General features: G+C 48.8%; 1 protein-coding gene across 5 annotated transcripts in view; it reads right to left on the bottom strand.

Moving 5' to 3' along the window:
- Window positions 1–16,631, bottom strand: part of LOC140426901 (histamine H2 receptor-like) — an 82,969-nt gene that overhangs the window by 25,237 nt on the left and 41,101 nt on the right. For 2 of the 5 annotated variants that reach the window (XR_011948337.1, XR_011948338.1), the window contains exon 3: window positions 6,065–6,239. The exons of the other annotated variants lie outside the window; for them this stretch is intronic. The gene's annotated coding sequence lies outside the window, so the exon portion shown is untranslated. The remainder of the gene's footprint in view (window positions 1–6,064; window positions 6,240–16,631) is intronic. 5 annotated transcript variants of the gene reach the window in all.

Raw genomic sequence — 16,631 nt, 5'->3', positions numbered from 1 at the left:
AGGAGATAATAGGATTGGAGATAGAGGTCGGCTTTACCTCATTCTTGCTTGTTGGATCTTTCATGCACATTTTGGGCGTCATGTTCTCCTTGGCGAGCCCAACCAGTCGTGCGTACTTCTGGTGCAGAATTGTCAGGTTCGCCATGGGGCCTGCTGAACTTCATTAGTGGTTGTCTTTTAAACAACTCTGCCTTGCACATCTCTGTCCTCCTCCTTCCACCCCCGGGGAGCTGCTTGCTCAAAACAGCACGCAATATGGCTGCGGTCTGCTGGAACCAGGTTTGCAGCTCCCCCTCCTGGACTTGCTCAGCATCTCTAAAAGTGACTGTTAAGCTCACCTCCTGTCCAGTTAGGCCATGTTGAATGTAAAAATTACACCATGAGAGCGACACAGCCCGGGCACGGCATCAGGACCAGGCATTTATTTTGTGTGTCCGATTCCTAATCCCACACTGTAAATCTGGCCCAATGCCTCAGATTCACTGCATCATTTCCAGCTGTTGTTCAAATAATTTTTATTATATTTGATTTAACTAATTTCTAACAATACATTTTTAAAGCTTTCACCATGTAAACAAATTATAATCAAATGTCTTAAAAAAACTTTCTTCATCTTTTGAGTGGACATACTTCAACACCATGACTAAATATTTTCGTCTAAGACTGGACAGAATTCAACCGATGACTAAATATTTTCATCTAAGGCTTAAAAAAATAGAAACATTTTCAATTTAAAATGTTCTAAATGATTAAGATGCAGTATAAGCAAAATAATTTACTTGCGGCTAAATTCTTAAAAGAAAACTCTCAATAATTCCAACTAAGTAAATTGGACATTACAATTTCACAATCAAACAGAGAAACCAAGCAATTTTTTTCTCTATTCCAAGTATACAACACTGTCAGTTCTACCATCCCTACTCAGGGTCTGTCTGCAATGAACTAACTCAAAGCAGTCTAGGGGCTGCATTTTATATGACACAGCTGGGCATGTTTTCTACATCCCACCACCTTCCCAACCACCCCTGAACTCACCCCTATAATACAAGGGGTTGGGGGCAGGAGGGTGCTACAATTGGCAGCCCGCTTGTCATATTTAAATAGATAATCAAGGGTTAATTAGGTTCATTACCAAGTCAATTAAGATTGATAATATGCCACCCAGACCATAAAACATTTGGCATGGACAATCAGGCGGGAGTGGGCAGCCTGAATTTTAAAATAAATTCTTCAAAAGGCAGGGAGAAAAGGGGTATCTATCATTGGAGGCTGCCCTTTGCTAATCAGAACGCAGACTATCAATGGTAGATGGTTAGATTAGCTCTTGCTGGAGATGGTCGTTCAATGGCACTTGTGAGGCGTGAATGTTACTTGCCACTGATCAGTCCCGGCTGAATGTTGCCCAGGTTTTGCTGCATATGCACGCACACCACTTCAGTATTAAACAGTCGTGAATGGTACAGACTGAACAATGTGCACTCTTGAGTGAACATTCCCATTTCTGACCTTTTAATGGAGGAAGGTCATTAATGAAGTAGCTATAAAGATTGTTGAGCCCAGGATACTACATTGAGGACCTCCTGCAACATTAGCATGGGAATTAGATGATTGACTTCCAACAGCCACATCATTGGAGAGTTTATTTCCTGATTCCTATTGACTTCACTTTTTCTACAGCTCCTTGATGTCACACTCGGTCAAATCAATCTCGCCTCACTTCTTTTGTCCAAGTTTAGAAGCCGGGAAACCCTGATAGAACTGAAACTGAGCATCACTGAGCAGGTTTTTCTTTATAAGTACTGCTTAATAGCACTGTCAACAACACCATCCATCACTTTGTCAATGATCGTAGATTAATAATGTGGTAATTGGCTGGGTTGGATTTATTCTGCTTCTTCTGTACAGGACAAATCTGGACAATTTTCCACATTGTCAGGTAGATGCCAGTGGTGCAGCTGTACTGGAAAGGTTTGGCTAGGGGCATGGCTAATTCTGCAGCACAGTCTTCAGTACAACTACTGCCATGATGTGAGGGCCCATAATTTTGCAGTATCCAGTGCATTGAGCCAATTCTTGATATCAATTGGAGTGAATCAGATTGTTGTTGAAATCAGTACAATTGGAGGCCTCAGGAGGAGGTCGTGATGGATCATCCACTCAGCACATCTGGCTGAAGATGGTTGCAAATCCTTCAGTTTTTACTTTTGCATTAATGTGCTGGGCTCCTCTATCATTTCAGGGTGGGGATATTTGTGGAGCCCCCTCCTCTGGTTAGTTGGTTAATTGAACCATTCACAATAGGTTGTGGCAGGGCTGTAGAGCTTTGATCTGATCTAGTGGTTGTGAGATTGCTTAACTCTTGTCTATCACATGCTGCATCTGGTATTTTGTATGCAAGTAGTCCTGTGTTTCAGGTTTACCAGGTTGACACCTCATTTTTTGGTATGCTTGGTGCTGCTCCCGGTATGAATTTTTATTGAACCGGGGTTGATCCCTGGCTTGGTGGAATGGTAGAGTGGGGGATATGCCAGGCCATGAGGTTACAGGTTAAATGCAATTCTTCTATGGCCCACAGTGCCTTATAAATGGCCAGTTTTGAATTGCTAGGTCTATTCTAAATGGATCTCATTTTGCACAGTGTAGTGCCACACAACACAATGGAGGATATCATCAGTGTAAAGATGGGACTTTGTCTTCACGGAGGTCACTCCTGGGGCTGTGATCAGATGTGTGGGCAGAGCTGGCTTCTAGCACAATGAATACTAATGCAAAAGATCACAGAAACTCAATTTACGCCAAACATAATTTGCGCTTAAATTCCACAATCTTTGTACATTAGGTGAACTACGCCAAAAGAACAATGCAATTGAGCAAAATCTCTAACCCATGGAAATTAAAATGGAGGAGAAATACATCTTAAATGGCAAGATTTGGCATGGAATAAAAAAGTACAGGACTTTGCAGTTTGTTAAATGCGGAAGAGCAAGAAGGCAAACTAAATCTTTGTGGTCTTTTTACTAAATTCATAGAAAACAAAAACAAGATAAACAAAGTATTTTTAATGTCAGTTTAGTTCTACATCATTATAGAAATCCATAAGCAATAGGAAATTTACTGTGCAAGTTCACTAGGATACTTCTAGGAGAATTATAGTGATGATGAGATATTTAAAACGTTAAGACGTGCTTTGAACTGGAACCTTATGAGTGAATGCAGCCAAATGGTCTTTAGATAATGAAAGAAAGAAACAAGTTGCATTTATATAGCTCATTATACAACCTGAAGAGGTCCTGAAAGCTTCACAGCTAACAAATTACTTTTGAAGCATTTTCAATGCCATTAGGCAAACTTGTGGAAGACAATGATTCTCAGACAGCAATGAGATAAATAGCCAGTTTTGTGGTTACAAAATGGAATATTAAGAAGAACATAGAAAAACTCGTCTACGTATTATCAAAATGCTCTGGGATCTTTTACAACAATCTGAACAGGCAGATAGAGTCATGAATTAACATTTAATTTGAATAATGGCAGCATTCACAATGCAGCACACCCACAATACCCCACTGAAGAGTCAAGGTTATAGGGCAACATTGTCTCCTCTGTAACCGAGAACCATAGGATCCCTACAGCCGGCCCATCAAGTCTGCACCGACCCTCTGAAAGAGCTCCCTACGTAGGCTCACTCCCCCGCAACCCCGGCTAACCTTTTGACAGACACTAAGGGGCAATTTAGCATGGCCAATCCACCTAACCTGCACATCTTTGGAGTGTGAGAGGAAACCGGAGTATCGGGATGAAACCCACGTAGAGACGGAGAAAATGTGCAAACTTCACACAGTCACCCAAGGTAGTTATCGAACCCAGGTTCCTGGTGCCTTGAGGCTGCAGTGCTAACCACTGTTCCACCGTACCGCCCCTGTCGGTGACTGCAAATTGGCACTTGTACAAAAGCCTGTCCACTTTCATTAAAGGGGAGGTATGGCGTGGTGGTATTGTTGCTGGACCAGAAATCCAGGACATGTTCTGGTTTGAATCCTAGATGACAGATAGAATAAAATATTCCTAGACATGTCCTGTGTCCCCAGCAGGACAGGCCCAGCGCAGATAGATAGTCGGGGAGGGAGTTGCCCTGGGAATCAGCAACATGGCACCAGATCAAACATGGGCAAGGAAACCTCCTGATTACCACTGACCACCCCTCCTCAATTGATGAATCAGTACTCATCCATGTTGAACACCATTTGGAGGAAGTAGTGAAGGTGACTAGGGTGCAGTGTGTACTCTGGGTGGAGGACTTCAAGGCTTAGCCGCAAGACTAGGTCGGTGGCAGGTGGTGAGGGAAAAACAACCTGCCTGCCACAGATGCCGTGATGCTCATGTCAATATTGGTACCAATGATCACTGCACAATCCTTGCAGAGATAAGGTTGCATCTTCGATTGAGGATATCCTCCATTGTGATGTGTGGGATAGGTTTCGAACAGATCTAACAACTACTGAGCAACCATGAAGCACTGTGGCCAGCAGTAGTAGCAACAGAGTTGTACTCAACAACAATTTGAAACCTCATGGCCCGGCATATCCCCACTCTACCATTATCAATAAGCCAGGGGTCATCCCTGGATCAATGTAGAACAACACCAGGCATACCCAAAATGAGGTGTCAGCCTGGAGAAGCTACAACACAGGATTACTTGCATTACAAAAAGCAGAAGCAGCTAAAAAAATATGGGCCGACTGTAGGGATTCTATGGTTCTCGGTTACAGTGGAGACAAAGTTTACCCTATAACTTTGACTCTTCAGTGGGGTATTTTAGACAGAGCTAAGAAATTCCACAACCAATGGATCAGATCAAAGCTCTGCAGTCCTGTCACATACAGTTGTGAATGGTGATGGACAATTAAACCATTCACTGGACGAGGACACTCCATAAATATCTCTAACCTCAATAATGGAGGAGCTCAGTACATCAGTGCAAAAGATAAAGCTGGAGCATTTGCAATAATTTTCAGCCAGAAATGCGGAGTGGTGATCCATCTCAGCCTCTTCCAGGCGTCCACAACAACATAGATGTCAGTCTTCAGCCAATTTAATTCTCTCTATGTGATATCAAGAAACGGCTGAAGGCACTGGATACTACAAAGGCTATGGATCCTGACAATATTCTGGCAATAGGACTGAGGACTTGTGCTCCAGAACTTGCGGCACCCCTAGCTAGGCTGTTTCAGTGCAGATACAAGACTGGCATCTATCTGATAATGTGGAAAATTGCATAGGTGTGACCTGTACACAAAAAGCAGGACAAATCCAACCTGGCCAATTACTGCCCTGTCAGTCAACTCCAGATCATCTGTCAAGCAATGGACGGGATCATCAACATTGCTATCAAGCGGCACTTGTTTAGCAATAACCTGCTCACTGACGGTCAGTTTGTGTTCCACCAGGGTCACTCAGTTCCTGACCTAATTACAGCTTTAGTCAAAACATTGACAAAGAAGCTGAACTCCAGAGGCGAGGTGCGAGTGACTGCCCTTGAACTGAAGGAAGTATTTGACTGAGTGCAGTGGAAAGAAGCCCGAGCAAAACTGGAGTCAATGTTAGTCAGGGGGAAAGCTTTCTGCTGAATGCAGTCGTACCTGGCACAAAGGAAGATAGTTGTGATTGTTGGAGGTTAAGCATTTCAGTTTCAGGACATCACTGCATGAGCTCCTCAGGGTAACATCTTAGGTCCACTGCTTCATCAGTGAATATGAGAATCAATCCCATCATGTATGGATATCAAGTGAGTGAAGTTTGAACTTTGCTACACAGGGCAGATTGTCAATTACCCCATCAACATTCAGGTTTTAGGCCCACACATGAAGAATACCCCCTGGGGCAGGTTGTTACGGAGGTCTCCTCCAACAAGTGATATTGGCAAGGAGAAAAAAAAAGTTGAAATAAAAAAAGGCCCATAATTTTATTCTATCACACCAAACACCAGTACCCTAAAATACATGAAGAATATCATAAATAATTGGTTTAAATATGTTTTTCTTTTTGTCCTTCTGATAGCACTCACCACTTTGTTTTCTTCCAGCTGAGGTGGCCTGTGATGGAAACTTGTCCATGATTTCCTTTCAGGGTTTGCTGCAGTTCTGCAATTTGTTGGCTGGAGACATAATTCTACTGGGATGTATCTGGTTTCCCCCTCCTCCCGGAGACACCTCTCTACCGTATACAACTCCACCTAGTGGCTTGGGTGAAAACAAACAAAATTCACCCAGGAGAAGGACACAAGGGTTTGAGTGACAAGCATCTCTTAAATGTGAAGATATGATAGTTGGCCAAGAAGCATTCAATTAGCTGAACTACTTGGCCACCACCTATCAATTTTGATCTGATGTTACGATGCCTTTTTCACCTCTGCATTATTTATATCATATGCATAACCTACTTCCCAAATTAACAGTTTACATTTTCACGTGCATTTTTAACAGCATAACCAATAGGACAGGAGATCTACACTGTGTATTTAAGTCTCTTCATGCTATATACCGTTCTCTCCCTCTCCTAATCTTCACCCCCACCCACTTCACTCTAAGTGGAACCATCTTGCTATCAGGAGTGAGATTAAGATCTTTGTGTGGTCGCAATGGATGCTACTTAATGGATTATTTACCTACCTAAAATACTAAACCAACAAATTACAGGATGCCTATCACTTAGCCATACTAAGTATGGCTTATCCAGTTTATTTTGCATGGGCTAATGATGCAGCTAAAATCAGAGATGGTTCAAGGCACTATAAATGTAATAAGAATTAATAATTCAGTTCATCATAGAATCATAAAATTTTAGAATGGATACAGCACAGGGACAATTTGGGTCCATGTTAGTTCTCTGGCAAGCGTAATTCAGCAAGCCATCCTCCCCAGTCCTTTCCGAGTAGCCTGACAAATATTTTCCCCTGTTATTTGCCTGATTCACTTTTGAAAACCACAGGTGAATTCACCCTTTGCCAGACATTCCACATTCTAAGCGCTTGCTGCGTAAAGATACAGGGGGTGATTCTCCAAGGCCCGCGCTGAGCCGGAGAATCGGCGCAACCATGCCACGACGCCCCGAAGTGCGGAGAACCAGCGCCATTTGTGCCGGCGCTTTTGGCGCGGCGCCGGCCGCTGGAATCGGCGGGGCCGCCGATTCTCCGGCCCAGATGGGCCGAGCAGCCGCGCCGATATGACAGAGTCCCACCGGCGCCGTTCACCCCTGGTCGCTGCCGGCGGGAACTCTGTGGGAACGGTCAGGGGGGGCGGCCTGTGGGGGGGGGGGGGGCTCCTTCACTGGGGGGGGGGGGGGCTCCGATGGGGTCTGGCCCGCGATTGGGGCCACCGATCGACGGGCCCGCCACTCCCCCCCCTCCCTGGGCCTACTTTCTGGCGCGGCCGGCCCCTGAACACCGACCTCATGTTGATTTGGGGCCGGTGTGCGTAAGAAGTCCCCCACGCATGCGCAGGTTGGTGTGGCCCAACTCCACATGCGCGGAAGGCAAGGCGCCCATTTGGCGCCGCAAAAGGAGGCTGGAGCGGCGTGAACCGCTGCAGCGCCATGCTGGCCCCCTGTGGGGGCCAGAATCTGTCGTACCCGGGCCCAGTTCGCGCCGTCGTGAAATGCAACGCCGTTCACGATGGCGCGAACACTTGGGCTCCATATTGGGGAATCACCTCCACTTTTCTTCATATGTTCTTCATCTGGGGCTGATTTAGCACAGTGGGCTAAAAAGCTGGCTTGTAATGCAAAACAAGGCCAGCAGCACGGGTTCAATTCCCGTACCGGCCTCCCCGAACAGGCGCTGGAATGTGGCCACTAGGGGCTTTTCACAGTAACTTCACTGAAGCCTACTTGTGACAATAAGTGAATATTATTATTATCTTAAATCAGTGTCCTCTGATTCTCAGCCCTTCCATCAACAGGTACACAGTTTTTTTTTTGGTTATTTTGTCTAGACTCCTCATGACTTTGAACACTTCTATCAAACCTCCTATCAACCTTCTCTTCTTCAATATTACCAAAAGTATGTTCCAATCCTAAATGCCATGGTTTTAACAATAGCTCAAATCTCAAGGACAAGGGATAATTGTTTATGGATCTCTTTCTTCCTGTTACTATTTGAATCCAATTTTTCAACACTGAAACTGGAGATGAATTTAAATAGAACTTGAAGGACTAGCAGTCTTACAAAATATTCCTGTTCACTACCATGGGAGTCATACTCCACTGTGCTCAGATTCTGGGAAACCAATAGTGTCGGTTCCGGTGGGAAAACCGGGGAGACACCGGCGGCCAATGAATGTTTAATGCGGGGGTGATATCTCGGCGAGAGGGCTCGCTAATGATATTGTAATTCAAACATTTTCCATTTTATACATAACACCAAAACAACACAACTCCTGCAATTGCAACCCCCCTCTCCTCCCCCGCCCCCCCCCCCCCCCACCCCTCAGCCGGCAAGTCTGACACCCCAAATATCGCAACTCAGGAATAGGGCTCCAGTTCAATTTTCAACATCGCCGACATGGTGTTAAAGGAGACCCAGAATCCCATGAGTTTGGAACATGCCACATGATCAGTCAGACCTCTCCCACAATGCTCGCAGACAACCCCCACAAACAACCTACTCATCCTAGGCCTAGACAAATGAGTCCTATGCACTACCTTAAGCTGTATGAAGCCAAGCCTCGCACATTAGGACATGGTGTTCACCCTCCGCAGAGCCTCACTCCACACCCCATCGTCCATCACTAGCCCAACACCTCCTCCCTTGGCCTTAACCCTCTCAATTGGGACTTCCAGTGACGAGGATGTGCTGAGTAGTCACAAATCAGGAGGCTCTTCTCCCGCTGTTATAACCTGCCTGCTTACCTTTGGCTGGGGACTAATGACAATCCCACAATCCTGTGGGAGTATGAGCTTCCCCAATGAGGGGGGCGGAGAAACCATTAGTAAACTCCAAGTATAAATAAAGCCAGTTTGGAACCAGTTTTGGCCAGTTTGGAACCAGCAGGAAGGAGTGTGCAGCAAGGGAAGTTGCTGCTGCTGTTATATATATATACATATGTTATTGTAAATAAATGTTATTACTTTGTATCCTTAAAACTCGTGCTGGATTCTTCGTGGCTCTCACAAAACTGACGACGAGGGTTAAAGTGAATAGCTGTCTACACTGCTGAAGCCACCTCCCTGGATTTTTGTTGGATACAGGTTGGAAGTTGTTTTCTATTATACCATGCCTCTGTACGGACGTTTGGATGTTTTTGATGCTGCGCTGGAAAGCTGGAACCAGTACACACAATGGATGCATTACTATTTCCGGGCAAACAATATCACCGAAAACGAGCGCCAGGTGGTCATATTGCTCACTGCCTGCGGCCCGCATACGTTTGGGGTGATTAGGAGCCTTACGTACCCAGCTGCGCCGGACACCAAAACGTTTGATGAACTTGTGAATATAGTGGGGCAACATTTTAACCCAACCTCGTCCACGATAGTCCAGCGTTACCGGTTTAATACCGCTGAGAGGACACCTGGAGAATCCCTTGCCGATTTTCTCTCCAGGCTACGCAGGATTGCGGAGTACTGTGGCTATGGTGAGACCTTGTCAGAAATGTTACGCAACGGTTTGGTTTGCGGTATTAACAATGCGGCCACCCAAAGAAAGTTGTTAGCTGAGCCAACATTGACTTTTCAACAGGCCATTCAAATAGTATTGTCCCGAGAGAGCGCAGAACGAGGCGTGCAGGAGCTACAGGGAATGGAAGTGCATGCCTTGGGGCGCACCCCCTTCCGTCTGAAAACGTCCCCCGCACTCCTGTGGTACCTTGGGCGAGACGACGTCCGGACCGACGCCAGTGGCCATCGGACATTCCTCCCCGAAGGGAGCCTTCTCCAGAACCAATGGATGAGGAGCCATGTCCGTGTCAGACTTGTAGGCGCGACCCCGTCGCGGACGGCGGTCCTGGGGGCGCCAGAGGCGCCGTCGTTCCGACCGAAACTGGGACCAGCCCAGGGGTCATACCTTCCATGTGGATGAACCTGTGGCGACTACTCATGAGGACGTGGAGATGGAGGATGACTGCCTGCAGCTGCATTGTGTGGTAGCTCCCCGTGTGGCCCCCATTAAGGTGACAGTACGGGTCAATGGTCACCCGCTTGAGATGGAGTTGAACACCGGCGCAGCGGTCTCCGTGATCGCCCAGAGGACATTCGACCGCATCAAGCAGGGTATACAGACCCTTACATTAACCGACTCACAGGACAGGTTGGCCACCTACACGAGGGAACCACTGGACATTGCAGGAACTACAATGACCCCTGTTGTTTATGGACGTCAGGAGGGGCGTTTCCCACTTATCGTGGTGCGCGGCCATGGGCCCAGCCTGTTGGGTCGGGACTGGTTGCGCCATTTGCGGTTGCAATGGCAGCACACCCTCCAAACAGTTTCTGAAGGGTTGACTGAGGTGCTAGGACGATACCCAGATGTATTCCAGCCTGGTTTGGGGAAAATAAAAGGGGCCGTAGCCCGTATCCAAGTCGAACCAGGAGCCACGCCGCGCTATTTCCGGGCGCGCCCGGTGCCTTACGCCTTGCTCGAGAAGGTAGAAAGGGAGGGAGCTCACTCGTTTGGAGAGGTTGGGTATTATCAGGCCCGTCCGTTTTGCTGACTGGGCAGCACCAATTGTACCTGTAATGAAGCCAGATGCCACAGTTCGCTTGTGTGGCGACTATAAACTTACAGTGAATACGGCTTCCCGACTCGACCGATATCCAATGCCTCGCATAGAGGATCTCTACGCGAAGCTTGCAGGTGGACTCTCGTTCACAAAATTAGATATGAGTCACGCCTACCTGCAGTTGGAGCTGGACCCTGCCTCCCGACCATATGTAACGATTAATACACACCGGGGCCTGTATGAATATACACGGTTGCCCTTTGGAGTATCCTCTGCCTGCACAATTTTTCAACGTGTTATGGAGGGCATTTTGATAGGTTTACCACGTGTCGCTGTCTACTTAGATGACGTTTTGATTACAGGGACGTCGGAGCAGGAACATTTGGAAAATCAGGAGGCTGTCCTTAGATGCTTTTCGGGGGCTGGAGTCCGTTTACGTCGCACAAAGTGCGTATTTCAGGCTAAGGAAGTTGTCTACCTAGGTTATCGGGTGGACCGCGAAGGTTTGCACCCCGTCGCAGAGAAGGTACGTGCGATTCAACAGGCCCCCGTTCCGACTGACACTTCGCATCTTCGTTCTTTTCTCGGTCTCCTAAACTATTACGGGAAGTTCCTCCCCAATCTGGCAACTACGCTGGCCCCGTTGCACCTTCTGCTAAAGAAAAATCACACCTGGGTTTGGGGTCAGACACAAGAAACCGCTTTCCGGCGGGTAAAGCAACAATTGTTGTCGTCTGGGTTACTAACCCACTATGATCCTGGAAAGCCTTTGCTCGTCACATGTGATGCATCCCCGTATGGTATTGGGGCCGTCCTGTCCCACAAGATGGAGAACGGGGCCGAGCGACCGATAGCTTTCGCCTCCCACACATTGACTGCAGCGGAGAAAAAGTACGCGCAGATCGAGAAGGAGGGCCTGGCAGTGGTCTTTGCGGTGAAACGCTTCCACCAGTACGTGTATGGCCGCCATATCACTATCGTGACTGATCATAGGCCTCTGCTGGGACTTTTCAGAGAGGATAAGCCAATACCGCCCATTGCTTCCGCACGGATCGAGTGCTGGGCTTTGTTGCTTGCTGCATATGAGTATTCTCTGGAGCACAAACCAGGAACGCAGATAGCAAATGCCGACGCACTGAGCCGGTTGCCTTTATTGACCGGCCCCATGTCGACCCCCACGACCGGTGAGGTGGTTGCAACCCTAAATTTTATGGACACCTTGCCTGTCATGGCATCACAGATCCGTGAGTGGACCCAGACGGAGCCAGTCCTGTCAAAGGTTCGGCACATAGTCCTGTATGGTGGGCAGCATAGACAGCTCCCAGGCAAGTTGTCGGCATTTTCCTCCAAGCTGTCAGAATTCAGCGTGGAAGACAGCATCCTCTTGTGATTGTCCTCTTGGACGCGTGTGATTGTCCCGGAAAAAGGCCAGGAGCTGATACTAACAGACTTGCACAATGGGCATCCAGGTGTGACCAAAATGAAAATGTTGGCCCGGAGTTATGTCTGGTGGCCAGGCCTCGACCCCGACATTGAGAAGGTGGTCCAAAACTGCTCCATTTGCCAGGAGCATCAGAAGCTTCCACCGGCCGCGCCCCTACATCACTGGGAATGGCCAGGGCAGCCTTGGGCACGCTTGCATGCAGATTTCTCGGGCCCTTTTCAAGGATCCATATGTTCCTTCTATTAATTGACGCCCAGTCTAAATGGCTAGAGGTGCATAAGATGCAGGGGTCAACGTCCTACGCAACAATTAAAAAGATGCGTTTGTCCTTTAGTACGCATGGCCTCGCCGAGGTGCTGGTCACGGATAACGGCACTCCATTCACGAGTGAGGAGTTTGCGAGGTTCACGAAGATGAACGGCATCCGCCATATCCGCACTGCCCCTTACCACCCGGCTTCAAATGGGTTGGCAGAGCGCGCAGTGCAGACATTCAAAAGAGGCCTAAAGAAGCAGTCTTCCGGATCAATGGACACGAGACTGGCTCGCTTTTTGTTTACGTATAGGACCACCCCCCATGCGGTGACTGGGGTAGCTCCCGCAGAACTCCTAATGGGCCGGAGACTTCGCACCTGCCTTAGTATCGTTTTCCCGGACATTGGCGCAAAAGTACGCCGCACACAGGAACGGCAGGGACAGGGATTTTCTCGGCATCGGCCGATTCGGCAGTTTGCGCCCGGTGACCCAGTGTTCGTTCGGAATTTTGCTGGTGGTGCCCAGTGGGTTCCTGGCGTAGTCTTTCGCCAAACGGGCCCTATATCTTACCAGGTGCAAGCCCAGGGTCGTCTCCAGCGCAAACATGTAGACCACGTTTGGTCCAGAAGACTATCCCCTCAAAGGATTCTCCGTCCCCGGAGCTCATTTCTGCAGCCGCAGAGACAAGGGAAGGTAGTCCTCACAATCTTCCACTGGTGCCTCACTCGAAGCCTGCGCAGGTCATTACAGAACCGAATGGAGATAGAGACGCTGACATGACGGAGGCAGCAGACTCTGACTCCGAGATGGAGACACAGGATGCATTAGAGGGGGAATCCTCGGGTCCACGGGCCGTGGATGTACAACCGTTGCGCCGTTCATCACGGAAGCGCCGGTCTCCGTCTCGTTACACACCGCCTGTTCCAGCGCCGCGTGCAAATGGTGTCCGGCCTGCGGCCAAACGAGTCCGACGCCCTCCTTCGCCAGGGTCTACGGTGGATTCCTTGGGCTTTGGGGGGGAGGGATGTTATAACCTGCCTGCTTACCATTGGCTGGGGACTAATGACAATCCCACAATCCTGTGGGAGTATGAGCATTCCTAATGAGGGGGGCAGAGAAACCATTAGTAAACTCCAAGTATAAATAAAGCTGGCCAGTTTGGAACCAGCAGGAAGGAGTGTGCAGCAAGGGAAGTTGCTGCTGCTGTTATATATATATATGTTATTGTAAATAAATGTTATTACTTTGTATCCTTAAAACTCGTGCTAGATTCTTCGTGGCCCTCACAAAACCCGCGAACCTGCAAAATAGTCACTTTTCACTTAAACACAATCCTGCAAAGTGAACAAATCATTCCCATGGCATTAGCAGAACAACAGGGGAAATAAAGGATGCCGAACAAAAGCCAATCGAGGGGTTGAACTGGAACCAGGAGTGGGAAGAGCCTGGACCAGCAACGGACAATGAGCCGACCGGTGCACAAGGTGGAGAAACCCTAACCTTGTCGGAGCGAGAGGGCTAGACCAGCCGCACAAGACGCCCTTCCTCACCAGGGGATGGCTGGATGACGTTCTTCTAAAGAGCATTGCGGGAGCACAAAGACGAGACAAAGTTGGACATCTAGGCAGCAGTGAGGGGCGCGGTAGCCGAAGCTCTGGCACGCATGCAACTGGCCCTAGACAAAGCCGAAAAGTGACATGGGCCCAGAAGGCGATGATCATAGACCTGGAAATTGCCACAACGGACCAGGGAGGCCGGATCGTCGTGCTAGAAACAGAGGTGATGAGGCTGGTCGCGACACAAGACAGCTTGAAAGGAAAGGTCAAAGACCAAGAGAACCGTCCAAGGCAGCAGAACTTGCAAATCGTGGGCCTACCGGAGGGGATGGAAGACAGGGACCCAACAGATTATGTGGCCCAAATACTGGGTAACCTGGTGGGAAGGGAGAGCTTCCCCAACCCACCAGAAATAGACAGAACACACCGGTCGCTCCAACCAAAGCCCAAAGGTGGGGACCAGCCAAGGGCGATTATTGCGAAAATGCATCAGTATCAAGACCGGGAGAGAATCCTGCGCTGGGACAGACAGTCCAAAAACTGCAGCTGGGAATGTCACCAGATCCGGATCGACTAGGACACTGGGGCTGACCTGGCCAAATGCCGGGCCGAATTCAACAAAGCAAAGCGTGCGCTGTACAAGAACGGTGTAAGATTTGGAATGCTGTACCCAGCCAAGCAAATGACACTTTTTTACAGTCCCTGCGGAGGTGGACAAGTTGCAGAGTGCTGGCTGGAAAAGCAGCAATGGGGAAGGGATGAGGAGCCCACAGAGCAAGATATATGAATGGGCGGGGAACAGAGGGAAGTAAATCCTTGGAAAATAAGTGACAGGTTTAGATAAAGGACCTGGATCGGCGCAGGCTGGGAGGGCCGAAGGGCCTGTTCCTGTGATGTAATTTTCTTTGTTCTTTGTTCTCAAGACTGTAGCAATGCAATGTTCTACCATGAGGGGGGAATAACTCCTCCCCCCCCCCCCAAAGCCTGTTCAGCCGACACAAACCACCGCCACAGAGACCGCTTTACGCGGGAGAGCGTGGCCTCACTTTGGAAAACTAAAGTAGCGAAAGAGGGAATGATGCGCTGTGTTCAGACAAATACAGGGTAGGACGGGGGATACAGCGGGCAAGGAGTCCAGTGAACGGGTGAGGGGGATGATTACAGTAACTCCTGGGAGGGGAGCCACCACACTAGCGAGGTAGCTCGTACCGGAACTCATGAGAAGGAAAGAGGCTGCGACGCGCCCCCAGCAAGGGGGAAGGCGCCTGGCAGAGTGGTGCCAGCCTCCTCGAACTGGCTCCGGAATTTGGCGACTAGGAACTGTTCACAGTAACTTCACTGAAGCCTACTTGTGACAATAAAAGATTATTATTATTAATGTGGACATGGAGGCAAGCGGGGAAAGAAGTGGGGGAAAGGGGGTGTGGCTAAGGGCAGAAGGGAAAGAGGATGGGGAGGGGGGCACCACAAAAGATGAATAGGCAAGGAAAAACGGAAGATGTTAAACTGGCTACAACAGGCCACACGTGGCAACTTGGAACAAAATGGCGTTGTAAGCAACCGCCTTGAAGGGTCCTTGGGCAAAGCGAAACCCCGGAGTGCAGGGGCTTATCCACGAGGCAAACGCACAGCTGGTGCCATGTAGGATGACCCCAGGACAAAGGTAAACCCCGGAGCGCAGGGGCACATCCACCACACAAATATGGTTAGTCCCACAGGAGCGGGGGGACAAAAAAAACAACATTAGGATAGTTACCTGGAATGTCAGGGGACTTAACGGCCCAGTGAAAAGATCCGGAGTCTTCACTCACCTGAGGAATATGAAAGCCGACATAGTCTTCCACCAAGAGATGCACCCGAGGGAGAAGGACCGATACGGGTAAGGAAGGGCTGGGTGGGACAGACCTATCATTCCTGCTACGGGGGTTGCCATTTTGCTAAATAATGTGGTGTCCTGGAAGGGCCACCGGTAGTCCTGGTGAACTGGGACCACACAAAGTTTATAAAGACCATGGCGGAAATCCCCGACATAGATACGCACCGACTGATCATGGGAGGGGACTTTAACTGTGTATAGGACCCACGGACGGACAGGTCGAACCCCAAAACAGGAAAGACCTCCAACCTGGCAAAAGACCTCGGTATTTTTATGGAGTAGATGGGGGTGGTGGACCCATGGTGTATCACCCACCCAGGGGAGAAGGGGTTCTCCTTCTTCTCCCAAGTACACAACGTCCATTCCCGGATCGACTTCTTTGTAGTCGGGAAATCGGTGCTTCCAGGGCTGGTTAGGGCAGAATGCTCCGCGATCGTAATCTCCGAATGCTCCACATTACATGGATACGAGGCTGGAGACGGACAGTGCCCAATGCCCCTCATAGAGGTTGGACACAGCCCTACTGGCCAACAAAGCTTTTTGTGAGAAAACATCACAGGCCATAGACGGGTGTACTACTAACAACCAGAATGGGGAGGTCTCTGGAGGCGCTAAAGGGTGTGATTAGGGGAGAAATTATCCCTTTTAAAGCACAGAGACAGGGAAGAGAGGATGGCGTGGCTAGGCAACAGCTGGTTGACTCATACTGGAGGTGGACCGGCGATACTCCGAGGCCCTGACAATACAGCTCTAGGCGGAAAGGAAAAAGGAAAAGATAGACTTTGACTG

This window comes from Scyliorhinus torazame, chromosome 7 (assembly GCF_047496885.1).
Source record: "Scyliorhinus torazame isolate Kashiwa2021f chromosome 7, sScyTor2.1, whole genome shotgun sequence".
Lineage (NCBI taxonomy): Eukaryota > Metazoa > Chordata > Chondrichthyes > Carcharhiniformes > Scyliorhinidae > Scyliorhinus > Scyliorhinus torazame.
Note: the sequence above shows the minus strand (reverse complement) of the source record. Positions and strands in the feature narration are given on the sequence as shown.